Raw genomic sequence first — 18,625 nt, 5'->3', positions numbered from 1 at the left:
GGACTAGATCCCTTTGAGATCTATCCATGAAATCACGGAAACAAACGACCAGGAGCCATAGGAGACTAGTAAACCTCTCAAGAGCCATGGGAGTCCATGGATTAGGTGAAGATCAAAGGGGATTAGGGTAGATTTGGGTGGCGGCGGCTAGGGTTAGCCTTTCTAAGAGAGTTTGAGAGGAGAGGGATTCAGAGGCAGCGGGTGGTGGGGAATGAGTTAGGTTTAAGGGTCGTTCAGGGTTAAAAATTATAAGAGGTAATGGTGGTCGTTGATCTGAATGATCAACGGCCTAGATTTAAAAGGGTAGGTGGGGAATCTGGGTTGGGTTGGTTTAATTGGGTTAGGGGTCGGGTTAAAATTGAAATTGGGCTGGGAAATTGGGTCTGATTTGGGGTTCAATTTAGGCTAAAATTTAAACACAAATGAGTTGTTATTTAAATAGCCAATTTTTCCTTTTTTGAATTATAAAAAATAGTAAATAAATTTCTGGAAGTAATTGAAAGCAGTAAAATGATTTATAATATATAATTAACAATTTAAAATACAGGACTTGATTTTATGAATATAAAACACAATTAAACCTTAAAAAGGCTAATATTGTAATTATATGCAATTAGCTTTTTAAAAAAATACTAAATAAAATTGTAAAAATTATTTTAGCCATATTTTGGTATAATTGTGAAAATCCAATAGATGAATTACCAAAAATAATAATTTGAAAATAATTATTGAGATTTTATGGATAAAAAAGGGGAAATAAATCAATTAAAACTTTTAAAAATTATGAAAAAATAATAAAACATTTGGACATGCTTATATATGCATTATATGCTATTTTGAAGGTATTTTGCATATTGAAAATATATAGAAAAAAATTGGGTATTAACTATTGCCCCTCTTTACCCGGGAAGGATGAAAGAGTTGTCGGGTAAAGATATGATGACCAATTTTGACCGAGCGATACGGTTTGAAGAGGTTTAGGCCGCACACTGGCTTCTGAGCTGCCTACATATCCCTGGTTTTATAGGAATCAGTCCATATATAGTTCAGGATCCATCGGCGGAGTATGTCGATGGAGGCTTTTTCAAGAACGGACGCAATATCTAGGGCCGGGTGAGTGGACGGCTTGTGTGAATGGTTAGGTTGGATATGGCTGCAGAACCTGGAGTGGGATCGCTTCTGCCGGGATAGCCGTTGCTTGCCGATTTACTTGCAATGAAACAATACTAGCGTATAATGTGCATAAATTTAAACATGATGTAAATTTCCGTCGGACCATGAATATTGTCTTTAGATGGTTAGGATGACGTCCTTAGACCATGACGTCCTAGGCCATGAAGAGTATGATAAAGGATTCGTAGGACATGAAATGATGCTCTAGGGCTATGAGGATGGTGCCTCCGAACCATGATGCCTTTGAATAAGGATATGCAAAATATTGAAAGGGATCCTCAGGCCATGACATGGTATTATCGGGCTATGAAGATGGTGCCTCCGAACGATGACGCCTTCGGATGAGTTGGTGATATTTCAGCCCATGAAGGATGCAGTAGCATGATACGGACAAGACAGAGCTTAGTCTTGCGAATTGAAGGGCAGAGCTTAGCCCGTAAGAAAAAAACAAAATAAATAGTGCGAAGTTTCGAAGAAAATGGGAGGCAGAGCTTAGCCCGTAAGAAAAAGCGAAATAAATAGTGCATAGTTTCGAAGAAAATGGGAGGCAGAGCTTAGCCTCGGAAGGCAAAATGATAGCCTTATGCAAGATGCAAATGCAGAGAGAGGTAGAGCTTAACCTTGGAAGGCAGAATAGTAGCCTTATGCAAGATGCAGATGGAGATAGTGTTTAGTCTTGGAAGGCAAAATGGTAGCCTTATGCAGATTGGAAGGCAGAATGGTAGCCTTATGTGAGATGCGGATGGAGACAGCGTTTAGTCTCGAAAGGCAGAATGGTAGCCTTATGCCAAAATGCAAATGCAGATGGAGACAACGTTTAGTCTCGGAAGGCAGAATGGTAGCCTTATGCAAGAATGCGGATGCAGATGGAGGTAGAGCTTAACCTCGGAATGCAGAATGGTAGCCTTATGCAGGAATGCAGATGGAGACAGTGTTTAGTCTCAAAAGGCAGAATAGTAGCCTTTTGCAGAAAATAAGATAACCAATGGAAGTAGAGTTTTCTTAGCTGATAGCAGATTGTGGTGTTGTGATTACTGGGAGCATTGTGACGTATAGGACATCACTGGTATATGCTGATAGCGAATGTTTACAAGTGCAACGGTTCAGAGAGTCATATCTTTGAACAGTGTTTGTTCCGTGGGCATTCAGTATGTTTAATGACTTTGCAATCCTAGTGCCTGCATCCAAAGAAAAATTGTGAGTTTTGTAAAGGGGAGGTTAGTTCGTATCCCTGATGGATTTTACTTGACTCGCTCGGCTTTGATCTGGTGATACTACATGTACCATTGGGTTAGCGTTGCTAATCAAAGCAGTTTCAGTAATAAACATGCATGATTTCGTAAAAAGATGACATAAGTGTGTAATTAAAGTAGCTTTTTAGATGAACCGATGACTGCGACATAGCTCGGGATGTTGCAACCTCTCCAGCTACGGAATTTTGAGGGTCCCCCTCAATTTTAAGGGTCCTCCTCAAAATTCTACCCCAGTTTCCAATTGTAGGGGAGGGGAATGAAATTTTATTGCATTATGACTGAACCCATAGGGTTGCCTACGTATCCCCTCTTAAACGGGAATCAGGTCAGGCGTAGTTTAATTTACATCATATAAGGAAAGCATAAAGATTACACATAGTAGCGTTTGACTGCATCTAAATTGATCGGCTTTGGCCAGACTTCTCCGTCCATTTATGCAAGTATGAGGGCTCCTCCTATTAGAACCCGGTGAGCCATGTATGGACCCTGCCATTTGGGAGAGAACTTCCCTTTGGCTTCATCTTGATGCGGAAAAATTTTCTTTAACACCAGCTGCCCCGGTATGAATTGTCTTGGCTTGACTCTCTTGTTGAAGGCTTTGGATATTCTATTCTGATAGAGTTGACCATGTCAAACTGCGTTCATTCTCTTTCCGTCTATAAGAGCTATTTGCTCATAACGACTTTTCACCCACTCTACTTCGCCGAGCTCAGCTTCTTGTATGATTCTAAGGGAAGGAATTTCTACCTCAGCGGGAATAACAGCCTCTATACCGTAAACCGGCATATAGGGGGTTGCCCCAGTTGATGTGCGGACTGTGGTGCGATACCCCAATAGAGAAAATGATAACTTTTCGTGCCACTGTTTATACTTCTCTATCATTTTTCTCAATATCTTCTTGATATTCTTGTTGGCGGCTTCTACAGCTCCATTCATTTGAGGCCTGTAGGCTATGGAATTCTTATGTCTGAACTTGAAATTTTCACATATAGCTTGCATCAAGTCACTGTTGAGGTTGGAGCCGTTATCAGTAATGATCGACTCTGGAATCCCAAATCGACAAACAATGCGGTTGCGGACAAAGCCTGCCACGACTTTCTTAGTTACTGCTCTGTAAGATGCTTCTTCGACCCATTTGGTAAAATAATCGATGGCTACTAGGATGAACCTGTGCCCGATTGGTCCAATAACATTCATTCCCCAGGCGGCGAACGGCCACGATGAGCTTGTTGCATTAAGCTCATTTGGAGGTACCTTTATCATTTCTGCATGTATCTGACAACGGTCGCATTTCAGGACATACTGGATGCAGTCCGTTTCCATAGTCATCCAAATGTAACCAGCCCAGAGTATCTTCTTCGCTAAGACAAAACTGTTCATATGTGGACCGCAGGTCCCAGTATGAATGTCCTCTAGTAGCCTGGATGCTTCCTTTGCGTCGACACACGTTAATAATCCCAAATCAAGAGTCCTCCTATACAGGATTCCTTCGCTGTGAAAGAAGTTGTTAGACAATCTCCGAAGTATGCGTTTCTGAGTAGGATTTGAAAACTCTGGGTATTCTTCTTTTACCAAATATTCCTTGATATCATGAAACCAAGGCTTTCCGTCTGCTTCTTCTTCAATATGGGCACAATAAGCTGGCTGATCATGGATCTTTAACGGAATGGGATCAATGAAATTCTTGTCTGGATGTTGTATCATAGATGATAGGGTAGCCAATGCATCGGCGAACTCATTCTGGATCTGGGAACATGTTGGAATTCTGTCTTTGTGAACCTCTTTCTCAATTCCTGTACTTGATGCAGATACGGGAGTATCTTGGAGTTCTTGGTTGCCCATTTTCTCGCACCTGATGTATAAGTAGGTCCGAATCTCCAATCACTAGCAACTCTTGAATGTTCATGTCAATGGCCACTTTGAGCCCTAAGATGCAGGCTTCATATTCGGCCATATTGTTGGTGCACGGGAACCTGAGTTTGGCAAACACCGGATAATGCTGACCGGTTTCTGATACTAGGACTGCTCCTATGCCAACTCCTTTGAAATTTGCTGCTCCATCGAAAAACATTCTCCAACCGTCATAGGATTCTGCAATGTCATCTCCTATGAATGATACCTATTCATCAGGAAAATACGTTTTCAGGGGTTCGTATTCTCTATCCATGAGATTTTCAGCAAGGTGATCTGCTAGTGCATGTCCCTTGATTGCTTTCTGAGTCACGTAGACAATGTCAAACTCACTCAACAGGATTTGCCACTTGGCCAGCTTGCCAGTGGGCATGGGCTTCTGAAAGATGTACTTCAAACGATCCATCCTTGATATGAGATATGTAGTATAGACGCAGAAGTAATGTCTCAGCTTCTGGGCTACCCAAGTCAAAGCACAACATGTGTGCGCTAATAGAGAATACCGGGCCTCGTACGGGGTGAACTTCTTACTGAGGTAATAAATGGCCTGCTCCTTCCTCCCCGTTTCATCATGCTGCCCCAGAACGCAACTGAAAGCTCTATCCAATACTGCAAGGTAGAGTAATAAGGGTCTACCTGGCTCGGGCGGGACCAAGACTAATGGTGTTGATAGGTACTCTTTGATTCTGTGAAGGACTTTTAGCAGTCATCGGTCTATTTGGTAGAGGCGTCCTTCTTCAACATCTTAAAGATTGGCTCACAGATAACTGTAGGCTGTGCTATGAACCGGCTGATGTAGTTAAGTCTCCCCAAGAAACTCATCACATCCTTCTTGTTCTTTGGTGGTGGCAGTTCTTGAATGGCTTTGACTTTTGATGGATCCAGTTCTATTCCTCGGTGACTCACAATAAACCCAAGCAATTTCCCAGCAGGAACCCCAAATACGCACTTCGCGGGGTTCAGTTTCAGGTTGTACCTCTGCAATCTATTAAAGAACTTCCTTAAATCTTCCATGTGATCAGTGGCCTTCTTGGACTTGATGATAACATCATGTACATATACCTCTATCTCCTTGTCACACCGCCTTATTTACTACACCCCGAGAAAGGGGTGTAAAAGGGAGTTTTTTCCAACTTAAAGTGACAATCGAAACAAGATTATTTATTTATTAAATTCAGAGTCGCCACTTGGGATAATTTTATGGTGTCCCAAGTCACCGATTCAAATCCTGAATCGAGGAAGAGATTGACTCTGTATTACAGTCCGCGAACACAAAAATCCGGGTAAGGAATTCTGTTAACCCGGGAGAAGGTGTTAGGCATTCCCGGAATCCGTAGTTCTAGCACGGTCGCTCAACTGTTATAATTGGCTTATTATCTGATTGTAGTACACATTTAAACCTATGCACATTTTTAACTTTAAACCGCTTTTAATTAATTAATTTTTAGGAAGATTTCAGCGTCACATAAAATGCATTTTGAACCACGTCACATAAATGCACCCGCAGTCCACAACACATTTTATCTAATGATATTGAGATTTGGATTTGGGTCACATAAATGCGCACCCGAGTTTAGGAAGGTAAATTATTAAAATAACGTGCCTAAAGCAACTCCGCACTTTCAAGTTTGCGAGGGCCATGGAAATTCAACTAAATGGCACGCCTCGAGTTCTAAGGATTAAAATTAATTAATTGAGGGCCATAGGTTATATGATTCAAATGTTTGAATGACACGCCTCAAAACTATTCAACTAAATGAACTACGGATATTCATATTTAAAACTAATTCAAAATTAAGCCTCACAACTACACCATGGGAACCGTACCTATAGTTGTGATGATTTTATTACGTGCCTAAAGCACGCTACGATGGTTCATGAATTATTTTAACCTATTTAATTAACTCTTTAAATAGTAAACATAACATGTAGTATTAAATGAGAGAGATATTAAATGACGTAAAACCTCTATGTTAAATTTTCCAACATTGCAACATAAACACTCTCATCATTGGGGTCACATGCCAAGATATAATTGAAATCAGAATAAGAGTGGAAAGGCCAATAAAGACCAAATTTAGGTGACAATAATCCTGCGACATCAATGATAGAAGACCAAATTGGACTACTGTAAACATTATTGCTAAAATGATGAAAGAACGGACCTTTTAACTGCCGAAATTTTAGAGCTAAACAATGAAAAATAGAAAATCTCGAACAGTAATGCGGACCGCAAATATCAACCGGAAAGCTCGAACACCTCAACCTCCGGCAAACTCCATTTTTAGCTTCTGTCCAAGTTTTGTCCGTGTTCTCTACTGTGTGTGCGTGTTCCAGTGAGCTTTTGTAAATGGGAAGAAGAAGAAGCAACAACTGGGTTTGTTCTCGCCGGATTTCGGCAGTAAAGAAATAGCATCGGCTTCTGATGTCTCCGGCGAGTTCCAGGTGGTGTGAGAGGTGTGTCGTTCGCGTGGTTGGTGTGCGGTTCAGGGGTGGACGTTGGTTCTGTTGCTGGCGGAGATGGGGTCGTTTGGTATGGGTGACTACTGGTGTTGTTTGTGCTGGTGTCCTTGGGATGCTATGGAGGAGTTCCTTTTTTAGATTGTGTGTTTTGAAGTAGAAGATGGCTGACCGTTGGTCTCTAGCGTTAGCCTCCTTTTATAGGTTTAGGGTTTTAGGTTATTTTTGTGTATTTGCCAATTAGTCCCTAGGTCTTTTGTGTATTAGGTCCTTAGGGTCTTTTTATTTATTTTTTGTTCCAAAGAAGAGTCTAGAAGGGACCCTAGGATTAGCTTAATGGGTATTAGATATTGAGCTTAAGGAATGGGCTAGAAACTTGAGCCTTTGTGACTAGCTATGTCTAAAATTAGCTTAATTAACTAAAAGTATTATCAAAAATATTAATTAGCTCTACTTAAGTAAAAATAATTATTAAAATAAGACTGACCATTAAAACAAAACCATTTTTTTGGTATTTTTCCAAGATTAAAAATGACTACAAAACATTAATGAACCTATTTTTTTTTTGTAATTTTCGTTTTCTTGTAATAAAATAAAGTAAACAAGTAAAAATGAGTTGAAATAGCTATATTAGGCCTAAATTAAATATTTTACGCTAAAACGTGAAAAATCTTGGGGAGGGTCAAAAATCACATATCTACAGCTGCCTCTCTTTGACTGGAAAGACGAAATCTTTTCAAGCAAAGAACGACTAGACAGGTTTTTTGACCCGATCCTTATTTGGAGAGACTAAAACTAAGAGAAAGGGGAATGTGATCGAGCCCTGGTATCTGAGCTGCCCACATATCCTTGGCTATAAAGGAATCAGGCCACGTGTAGTTCAGAGGTGAGTGAGATGATGGAGTGTGCCGAGGTGGAGAGCTGGTCGAGGTGCCGTTCCGCCGAGGTTCCGGTCCGCAGTCCTGATGTTACATCAAAAATCAAAACATGAAAAAGACTAGCTAAGCCTTCCAACTACGAGTTACAAGATTCCTCTCTATAACTCTTCTGAAGCTTGATCTTGAGTCTTGAATGGTTCTTCATGCAGACTTTGGATTTGAACCTTGACGCTTGCTAGTTGTAGGTGCTAGCTCATTCTTCTTCAGATTTTCGGATCAATACCGGACATGTAGTGCTTGTGACCTCGACCATATCTTGAGCAGCCCATATCTTTCATCAACTTCTGCATTTGGATTAACTTCTTGCCTTTCTCTTTGTTGTTTTTTTTCTTTATTGTGACTAACTTCTGTTGATCACCTAGGACTGTTGACTCGCATTCTTGCCGCGAGCTTCTTTTGTTGCTGACTTGAATTGCATTCTGAGGTGTTTTCCCGTTTCTCCAGGTGGACGCCTGATAGCTGAACTCGAATTGTACTCTGAGATGCTTTCCTTTTCTCCAGGTGGACGCTTGATTGCCAAAACTTGAGTTGTATTCCCGTGCTCTCCAGGTGGGCGCTTGACTGCTGAACTTGAATTGTATTCCCGCGCTCTCTAGGTGGGCGCCTGACTGCTGAACTTGAATTGTATTCCCGTACTCTCCAGGTGGGCGCCTGACTGCTGAACTTGAATTGTATTCCCGTGCTCTCCAGGTGGGCGCCTGATTGCTGAACTTGAATTGTATTCCCTTGCTCTCAGGTGGGCGCCTAACTGCTGAACTTGAATTGTATTCCCGTGCTCTCCAGGTAGGTGCCTGACTGCTGAACTTGAACTGTATTCCCGTACTCTCCAGGTGGGCGCCTGACTACTGACCTTGAATTGCTTTTCCTTGTTCTCCAAGTGGGTACCTGATTTCAACAAAAATAGACAAAACAAAGAAAATTTTCTGCCCTAGTTTGGTAGCTGAGCACATATGTGAGTGTTAAACTGAATCATATTACCAAATATTACTAAGAATTTGAAAGCTAGGTCCCATTATCCAGGGGGGTCCTGACAACTCTTGACTAAACGACAATTTTTAATCTAAGCTATATCTTTTAAAGGTATGACTTTCGCTAAATCTTGTTATCTAAAAGGGTCTTAAACTACTCCTCATTATCCAGGAGGGTCCTGACAACTCTTAACTGAACAACAATTTTAAATCTAAGTTATATCTTCTAAAGGTGTTACTTCCGCTAAATCTTGTTATTTAAGAGGGTCTTAAACTATTCTCCATTATTCAGGAGGGTCCTAACAACTCTTAACTAAACGACAATTTTAAATCTAAGTTATATCTTCTAAAGGTGTTACTTCCACTAAATCTTGTTATCTAAGAGGATCTTAAACTATTCCCTATTATCCAGGAGGGTCCTGACAACTCTTAACTAAACGACAATTTTAAATCTAAGTTATATCATCTAAAGGTGTTACTTCCGCTAAATCTTGTTATCTAAGAGGGTCTTAAACTATTCCCCATTATCCAGGAGGGTCCTGACAACTCTTAACTAAACGACAATTTTAAATCTAAGTTATATCTTCTAAAGGTATTACTTCCGCTAAATCTTGTTAGCTAAGAGGGTCTTAAACTATTCCCCATTATCCAGGAGGGTCCTGACAACTCTTAATTAAACGGCAATTTTAAATCTAAGTTATATCTTCTGAAGGTGTTACTTCCGTTAAATCTTGTTATCTAAGAGGGTCTTAAACTATTCCCCATTATCCAGGAGGGTCCTGACAACTCTTAATTAAACGACAATTTTAAAGCTAAATTATATCTACTGAAGGTATGTCTTATGCTAAATCTTGTTATCCAAGCCAGTTTTAAACTACGTCCCATTATCCAGGAGGGTCCTGACAATCAAAAATCAAGTCTTATCTTAAGAGTGACAATTTTACGGCTAAACTATATTACCCTACAACAGAACTTATGCTAAATCTTGTTATCTAATGGAAATCTTAAAGCTAGGTCTCATTATTCAGGAGGGCCCTGAAAACTTCTAATTGAATCCTATCTCAAACATGCAATCTTCTAAACCAACTTATATTCCTTTGGGATACATTTATGCTAGATTATGCTATTTCTAAATTTTAAACTAGGTCCCATTTTTCAGGAGGGTCCTGAAAATTTCAAAATAAATCTCACCTTAAGAGTGACAACTTCAAAGCTAAATCCTATTTCCTAAAGGTAAAACTTACGCTAAATCTTATTTTCTATGAAAGTCTTAGAACTAAATCCCATTGTCCAGGAGGATCCTGAAAGTTTATGATCAAACCTGTCTGGTGATTGCCTTTCCTTACGGAGGGTTTCTCCGAAACAAACGAAATTTTTTGCCCCTAATTCAAATCAAAGAAAAATCTTGTCAGTTTAAAAATGTGGTGGTTGGTTTGTGGCCTTGACTTTGAGGGCGATTGCTCCTCCACTTCCCATGATAACTTTGACTTCCACTGGAAGACCTTGCTAACCACTTTCTCTGTCATCCTTATCACAGAAAATACATCTTCTCCGTTCAGACCCAATACCTTCTATCCGTTGCATTGCTCATGAACTGACATTTACCAAACCTTTGTGTTTCACATGAATCCAAAGCACGTCAATTTCCACCCACTCAGTGCGTATGCTGTTCTTTCTTGACTTAAACCACTGGCCTTGGCCTTGAGGTCTATTCCTCCTTCACTTGCCATGATAACTTTGATTTCTGCTTGGAAGACCCTGCTTGTCACTGGTTAACCACTTTCTTTGTTAATCTTATCACAGAAAATAACTTTTGATCCGTTCACCCTACACCATCCATCTGTTGCATTGCTCATGAATTGATATATACCAAACCTTTTGTATGTCACATGAATCCCAAAGCATGTTGATTGTTACAAACTCCGTGCGCATGTTGTTCTTTCCTAACTTATGCCACTTTGATGTGCTGCCAGATCCCGTTTTGTGCAATTGGAAAGATGGTGGCAAATTTTGAAGTCATTTCTCACTTATTTTGACCAAATAGACTCAGGAAGAGGAAGTAAACAAGACAAAAGGAACAGAGTAAAGGACAAAGGAAAGAGGTGATTCCTAACAAGAAAACTACAAAGTAGAAACCTATCAGATGTGGATACTAACTCTAATGACCATGACATGCACTAGTGGCCTATTCTGTCGAGCAAGTCTGATGTTCAACTCCTGTTATACCCCTAAACCATGAAATTGGGCTTCAATGCTCTGATTATCCAATCTGATTCACAACCCTTATTCGACTTGTAGTGACCAAAGGGTTTTCACCATCAAGACTCTCTCATTTTGTTCTTTCTCTCAACCTACCGTCGCCTTACGGTGCCCGCGAGAGTTTTCACCAATAAGACTCTCTCATTTTTTATTTCTCTCAGCTCTCATTGCTTTACGGTGCTCGTGAGTGTTTTCATCAATAAGACTCTCTCATTTTTATTTTTTTTTCTGCTTGGACCAGAGTGCTGCCCCTGATATGAATTACCTCTCCTTGCTTGACTTGGCATCTCTCGAAGACTGATCGGAAGGTCTTTCTTTGGACCGTAACGTGGGCTTTTGGATAGAGTTAAAAAAAGAAAGGATATCAAAGGCTCTAAACAATTCACATGGGTTCAAAATTATAACTTTCTGAATCAGATTTCTTAAAACAACTTCTGCCCTAGTTTCTTTGCTTGTGGGACTTTTGGATTTTTATTTTGATGAGACCAAACTGTGAGGCTGCCTACGTATCCTTAAAAGGAATCAGGTCGAACGTAGTTCATGGAAACTTTTGTTTTTGTTTTTCCTTTTTGTTTTGTTTTCTCTTCCTTTTTCTTTTTCTTTTTCCTCTTTTTTTTCATTTTCTTTTCTTTCTTTACTCTTTTTCCATTTTTCCTTCTCTTTTTCTCTTTTTTTTTTCTTTTCTCTCCCTTTTTCTATATCACATTTCTAAACTCTGCTTCTGATTCCAAAAGAGGGATATGAAAGAAAATAAATAAAGATAAAAGGGGTGACAAAGGATAAAGTGTTTAGATAGCAGAATAAAATGCCTTCGTCATTCCAATCTTCAAAGCATGCCAAACACAAACAACACAATTAAACAAACCAAAGAAATCATACGTAATATCTTTTGACTTCATCAGAATTGATAGCCATATCTACACATTTGCCTTCTATATCTGTTAAATACGAAGCACCATTGGACAACACTCTCATTACAATGAACGACCCCTGCCAATTTGGGGCAAACTTGCCTTTAGCTTCAACCTGATGTGGCAGGATGCGTTTCAATAGTATTTCTGTTTGTTCTATCTGCCCCAGTTTCACAAGTCGGGCTTGAAGTGATCTCAAAATGCCTTTACTTTTTTCCCTCAAATGTCCCTATCATCTTTAAAATTGTTTCATTGCTTCATGACTAAACTAACTTTTTAAGACCAGGCTGAGAATTACGAGTGCATGTCATGTCACTAGAGTCAACAGGAGAAGGACTATAAAACGAAAAGAGAACTAAACAAAAATGACTAAAAATAACAAAAAATAGAAAATTGCATTAGACAGATGGTGAAAAGGTTTGAACAACAAAACAAGTAAACTAAACTGGGTTACAACCCTGGAACAAACCTAGACAACACTAAATGAGTTACTATGAAAAATAAACTAGGCAAAATAAAAGGTAGAAGGGTTTGAATCACTAGACAATATCCAGATTACAACCCCGAAAATAACCCGGACAACAGAAATGACAACAAAATTAACCACCAAGACTCCTCTCCAGCTAGCCAAGAGATGAAGCGTCTTTCCAATTACCAAGCACGACATCTTAGCCACTGGGTTCCACATCAATATTTCCAAAACCATTAATAACTTCAATATCATTAACTTCAGTCCGCAAAGGATTCGCATGCTCCCTGTCACTGTCATTGATCACAATTACCCCTTCTTGAATCATTCTTTCTATTTCCCTTTTCAAAGAACGACAATCTTCAATGCTATGCCCTTGGACATTAGAGTGGTACATGCATCGTACAGTAGGATCAAAGCCTTTTGCATATGGGTCTGGAGTATAGCTGAGGAGCGGCTCAATCAGGCCAGAATGCTTTAACTTTTCAAACAAGCTTGTGTAGGACTCCCCAATTGGCGTGAAACTATTTCTTTGCCTTTGTTCCGTTCCCTGCCCCTATTTTCTAGGGTTGTTGGGTTCTTGAAATGTTGTGAAGGTAAGAATGCATTATGCGGTACTGGTGCTCGCCATAGGGAGTGACCTGGTGGTTAGACATATGATCGGACATTGTTCGAAGGATAATACTGAGGTGGATTATGTGGAGCTCGGGGATAGGTTTGGGGTTGGAGCTGAGGCTGTGTATATTGGTGAGGCGGACCTTTTGGTCCACGTCGTGACTCTGAAACAACCATGGCAAAATCATCATGTTCCTTCTGACCCATCAAGCTTCCTGTGTCGTTCTGAATTGCTTATGTTGTGGCTTTTAAAGCAGAATAACTTATGATCTTGCTGGACTTCAACCCATCTTCTACTATTTCTCCCATTTTTACCACATCATTAAAAGACCTACCCACAGCTGTGATCAAATGCCCAAAGTAAGTTGGTTCTTGAGCTTGAAGAAAGTACTCGACCATCTCTTTTTCTTCCATGGGAGGGTTGACTTTGGTAGCTTGCTCTCTCCATCTGAGCCCGTATTCCCTAAAGCTTTCATTAGGCTTCTTTTCCATCTTGGCGAGGGACATGCGATCTGGGACAATTTCTATATTGTACTGAAAGTGCCTGGCAAAGGCCTGAGCCATATCATCCCACGTGTACCACCTGCTAGCATCTTGGCGGGTGTACCACTCCAGAGCTGCCCCACACTCAGACTTTGACTGAAATACGCCATCAATTAATTTGTCTTTCCTACCGACGCCTCTCATCTTACTGCAGTAGCCTCTCAAATGGGCCACGGGATTTCCATGTCCGTCATATAAATCGAACTTTGGCATCTTGAACCCATCAGGCAGTTGGACGTCAGGAAACAAGCACAAGTCTTTGTAAGCACGCTCATCTGACTCCCTATCCCTTGCATGTTTCTTAAAGACTGCTCTAAGATTTTCACCTTCCTGGATATCTCATCTTGCTCCACTATCTTAGCAGGCTTTTTAGTTTCACCGGGAGGCTCAAAATAAGGAGCGGGAGAGTATGAATCTGAGACTTTGAAAGTTGGTTCTGAAGCATAGTGTTGGGCATTAGGGCCTTTGAACACAGCCTCGTTAGAGGATAGAGGAAAAATAGCTGGGGGAGGAGCTACAAGAGCATGAGTGGCCAAAGGAACAGGATACGAGGTGGTTTTGGCGAGTGAAGTGTGAAAAGGTTGTGGGGTGATATCAGCAGCAGTGGGAATCTGGATTTGTGATAGTGGTGGGACAGTTGCAGGGTTTTCAATGTAGTTAGTGGGGAATTAAGGTGGAGGATGCCCCCTGATCCAAGACTGATACATTTCTGCCATCTGTTGTTTCACCCCTTGGACCTCCTCTTTTAATTCAGACTCCGACTCCACAAACTCCCTTTATGGGTCAACAACTCTTGTGCCCAAGTTTTTGCTAGCCATGGCTACCTTGCCCTTTGACCTTGTGTTGTATGGACGAGTTACCTTAAGAACCACAAATCAACCGCCCTTCTACTATAATGAGGAGAACAAAGAGGAACAAAATGAAGTCATCATGTTAGCGTTAGGGCATTTAACAGCTCAAAATATCACATTTCGTGCAATGCACCTAGCAACAATTAACGGTTCAAGAATGACTTCGAGGGTTACAAGGTCACTTGGCATCATCCCAATTTGTCCATTTGAATCTTCTCTTTTCTTTTCTTTGCTCGCACTTCTTAGCTCGCTCATTTTCCTTCCTTTTTTTTCTTTCTGATTATCGCTCTTTTATTCCCTCTCATTTCTCACATCCCATGATTTCATCTCCTTTTTTTGGTTGTTTTTTTTCTTTTAATAAATAAAAAAAATGATTCGATCGAACCCTATGTAGGTTGCCTGCGTATCATGACGCCGCATGAATCAGATCTTTGCGTAGTTCGGGAAGATCGGGAATAGAGTAAACAAACTAACATTCTTTTTTTCTTTTTACCTTAATGACTACTCTGATGAGAAAAGAGAAACAAAAGAAGCAAATTTTTTTTCTAGACTGAATGTTCTATAACCTACTCTAAACTCAAGCTTAACGAGAATGTTTTTTTTTCTTTTTGAAACAAATAATCTATGGGAAATTATTAAGGAAAAAACCCTACAAGAGAAAAAATATTTTTGATTATTTTTTTTAGGAAGGAAATCTAAAGAATAAACCAAAGAAAAATGTTTTGAATTTTCACTTGATATCCTGAAGAAAAGATTTCGAAACAAGAAATGAAAAAGATAAAAACAGTTTTTGGATTTAAAATTTTGATTACCTAAGGAAGAAACTCTGAAAATAAACCAAAGAAAAAGTATGTTTTTTTTATTCTATGTACAATATCCTAAAGTTCTAATGAAAATAAGAAAAGGTTTTTTTTTTCATTTTTCATCAATTTCCCAAAGAAGCACCTCCAAAGAAATTTTTTTTGGAACTAAAATCTTAAAGAAAACTTCTAACAGACATATAAAACGCAAAACCTTTTTTTTTTGAATTTTTGAGTTACAACACACTTTTTCAAATATAAAGTAGAAAGTACAATAACAAAAGACTCGGTGTTACTGTACAAAACTAAAAAGTAAAAGACGACATAAAATGAAGAACATACTCAAAACATAAAAACTAAAACAAATCTCCTTAAGCAACTCCTGAATGAGCGATCCTGACTGGATGATCACGGGGTGTCTGTCATGCTCAAACTCCGGTAAGTAGATCCACACCTGTATGAAAAAAACTCAAACCAACACTAGGTGAGACAATAACACTCCTTATTGGACACATGCAAGACATAATTGGGCTATTTTTGCAAAATGGCTTATTTGGCCAAAAGGTGGCTAGAAGTGCAAAATTTGGCTATGACCCCGCAAAGCCAAGAACCTAAGGTTTACTAGGAAGACCGGACCCTATGCGGGTTGCCTATGTATCACGCCGCGAAAGACGAGAATCAGGTATGCGTAGTTCGGACAGATTGGATACGGACGAGAATTTTTTAAAAGAAAAATTACTAATTTAGAGAAAACATATTTTTTTGTCTTCTTTTTTTTTTTGAAAAATGATGAAACATGTAAACTCTTTTTTTGGATTTTATTTTCCTTTTTTTTTATTTTTTGAATTTCGGTAAATGATGAAAAAGTGCAAAATCTTTTTTTTTTATAAATTTTTGATGTTTTTATCTTTTTCTTAACAAAAATGTGAAAGAAAACATAACTAGGCCCTACTTGCTTTATTTTCACAATTCACCCTCTCTTTTTTTCTTTTTTTTTTCATTTGCCCTCAACTATTACTGGTCCGCCAAATGACCCTTTTACCCTTGAAGATTGCAGCATGTAGCACATTAGTATGCATCAGGATGGTCTTTTATTTTTTAGGTACAGCTGTCCTAGACAGACCCAACCCCTGTGTTGAGTCTCCAAAGTCAAAATGCACATGATGCAAACAAACGTTCCTACTAGGGATCCGGCATGAGGTACTGTTATACTAGGTTTAAAAACCTGGGTTTATTTGTTCAAGACCTGGCTTACCCGAGCAAATAACTCGAGACGAGGGGGGGCTGCGTACCAGTAACCAAAAGATCATCCAGCTTTGCAACTTGTCCGAACCTCGTCCTATTTGAGATATGACACTAACAGAAAGAAGTCACGACCAGCGTGCACTCCTTAGGAGAGAGAAGAGAGGGGTTTCGTAGTAGTTTATATATACAGTTCAGATAATATCAAAGTAGTAAGAAAATAACATTTAGCACATTAGACCCAAACATGTAACAAAATCAGATAAAGCCAAATATAACAATTTATCTACGCTCAAATTCTGAACCCTGAACTAGAGATTCTGGGTTCGTTCCCCAGCAGAGTTTCCAGAGCTGTCACACCTCCTTTATTACTACACCCCCGGAAAGGGGTGTAAAGGGGAGTTTTTTCCAACTTAAAGTGACAATCAAAACGGGATTATTTATTTATTAAATTCAGAGTCGCCACTTGGGATAATTTTATGGTGTCCCAAGTCACCGGTTCAAATCCCGAATCGAGGAAAAGATTGACTATGTATTACAGTCCACGAACACAGAAATCCGGGTAAGGAATTCTGTTAACCCGGGAGAAGGTGTTAGGCATTCCCCGATTCTGTGGTTCTAGCACGGTCACTCAACTGTTATAATTGTCTTATTATCTGATTGTAGTACACTTTTAAACCTATGCACATTTTTAACTTTAACCCACTTTTAATTAATTAATTTTTAGGAAGATTTCAATGTCACATAAAATGCGTTTTGAACCACATCACATAAATGCACCCGCAGTCCGCAACACATTTTATCTAACGTTGTTGAGATTTGGATTTGGGTCACATAAATGCGCACCCGAGTTTAGGAAGGTAAATTATTAAAATAACGTGCCTAAAGCAACTCTGCACTTTCAAGTTTGCGAGGGCCATGGAAATTCAACTAAATGGTACGCCTTGAGTTCTAAGGATTAAAATTAATTAATTGAGGGCCATAGGTTATACGATTCAAATGTTTGAGTGGCACGCCTCAAAACTATTCAACTAAATGAACTACGGATATTCATATTTAAAACTAATTCGAAATTAAGCCTCACAACTACACCATAGGAACCGTACCTGTAGTTGTGATGATTTTATTACGTGCCTAAAGCAAGCTACGATGGTTCATGAATTATTTTAACCTATTTAATTAACTCTTTAAATAGTAAACATAACATGTAGTATTAAATGAGAGAGATATTAAAATGACGTAAAATCTCTATGTTCAATTTTCCAACATTGTAACATAAACACTCTAATCATTGGGGTCACATGCCAAGATATAATTGAAATCAGAATAAGAGTGGAAAGGCCAATAAAGACCAAATTTAGGTGACAATCATCCTGCGACATCAATGATAGAAGACCAAATTGGACTACTGTAAGCATTATTGCTAAAATGATGAAAGAACGGGCCTTTTAACTGCCGAAATTTTAGAGCTAAACAATGAAAAATAGAAAATCTCGAACAGTAATGCGGACCGCAAATATCAACCGGAAAGCTCGAACACCTCAACCTCCGGCAAACTCCATTTTTAGCTTCTGTCCAAGTTTTGTCCGTGTTCTCTACTGTGTGTGCGTGTTCCGGCGAGCTGTTGTGAATGGGAAGAAGCAGAAGCAACGACTGGGTTTGTTCTCGCCGAATTCCGGCAGTAAAGAAATAGCATCGGCTGCTGCTGTCTCTGGCGAGTTCTAGGTGATGTGAGAGATGTGTCGTTCGCGTTGTTGGTGTGTGGTTCAGGGGTGGACGTTGGTTCTGTTGCTGACGGAGATGGGGTCGTTTGGTATCGGTGAATACTGGTTTTGTTTGTGCTGGTGTCCTTGGGATGCTATGAAGGAGTTCCTTTTTTAGATTGTGTGTTTTGAAGAAGAAGATGGCTGACTGTTTGTCTCTAGCGTTAGACTCCTTTTATAGGTTTAGGGTTTTAGGTTATTTTTTGTGTATTTGCCAATTAGTCCCTAGGTCTTTTGTATATTAGGTCCTTAGGGTCTTTTTATTTATTTTTTGTTCCAAAGCAGAGTCTAGAAGGGTCCCTAGGATTAGCTTAATGGGTATTGGATATTGAGCTTAAGGAATGGGCTAGAAACTTGGGCCTTTGTGACTAGCTATGTTTAAAATTAGCTTAATTAACTAAAAGTATTATCAAAAATATTAATTAGCTCTACTTAAGTAAAAATAATTATTAAAATAAGACTGACCATT

The sequence above is a fragment of the Nicotiana tabacum genome, chromosome 16 (genome assembly GCF_000715075.1).
Source record: "Nicotiana tabacum cultivar K326 chromosome 16, ASM71507v2, whole genome shotgun sequence".
NCBI classification, from domain to species: Eukaryota; Viridiplantae; Streptophyta; class Magnoliopsida; order Solanales; family Solanaceae; genus Nicotiana; species Nicotiana tabacum.
This window is presented reverse-complemented; position numbering follows the sequence as displayed.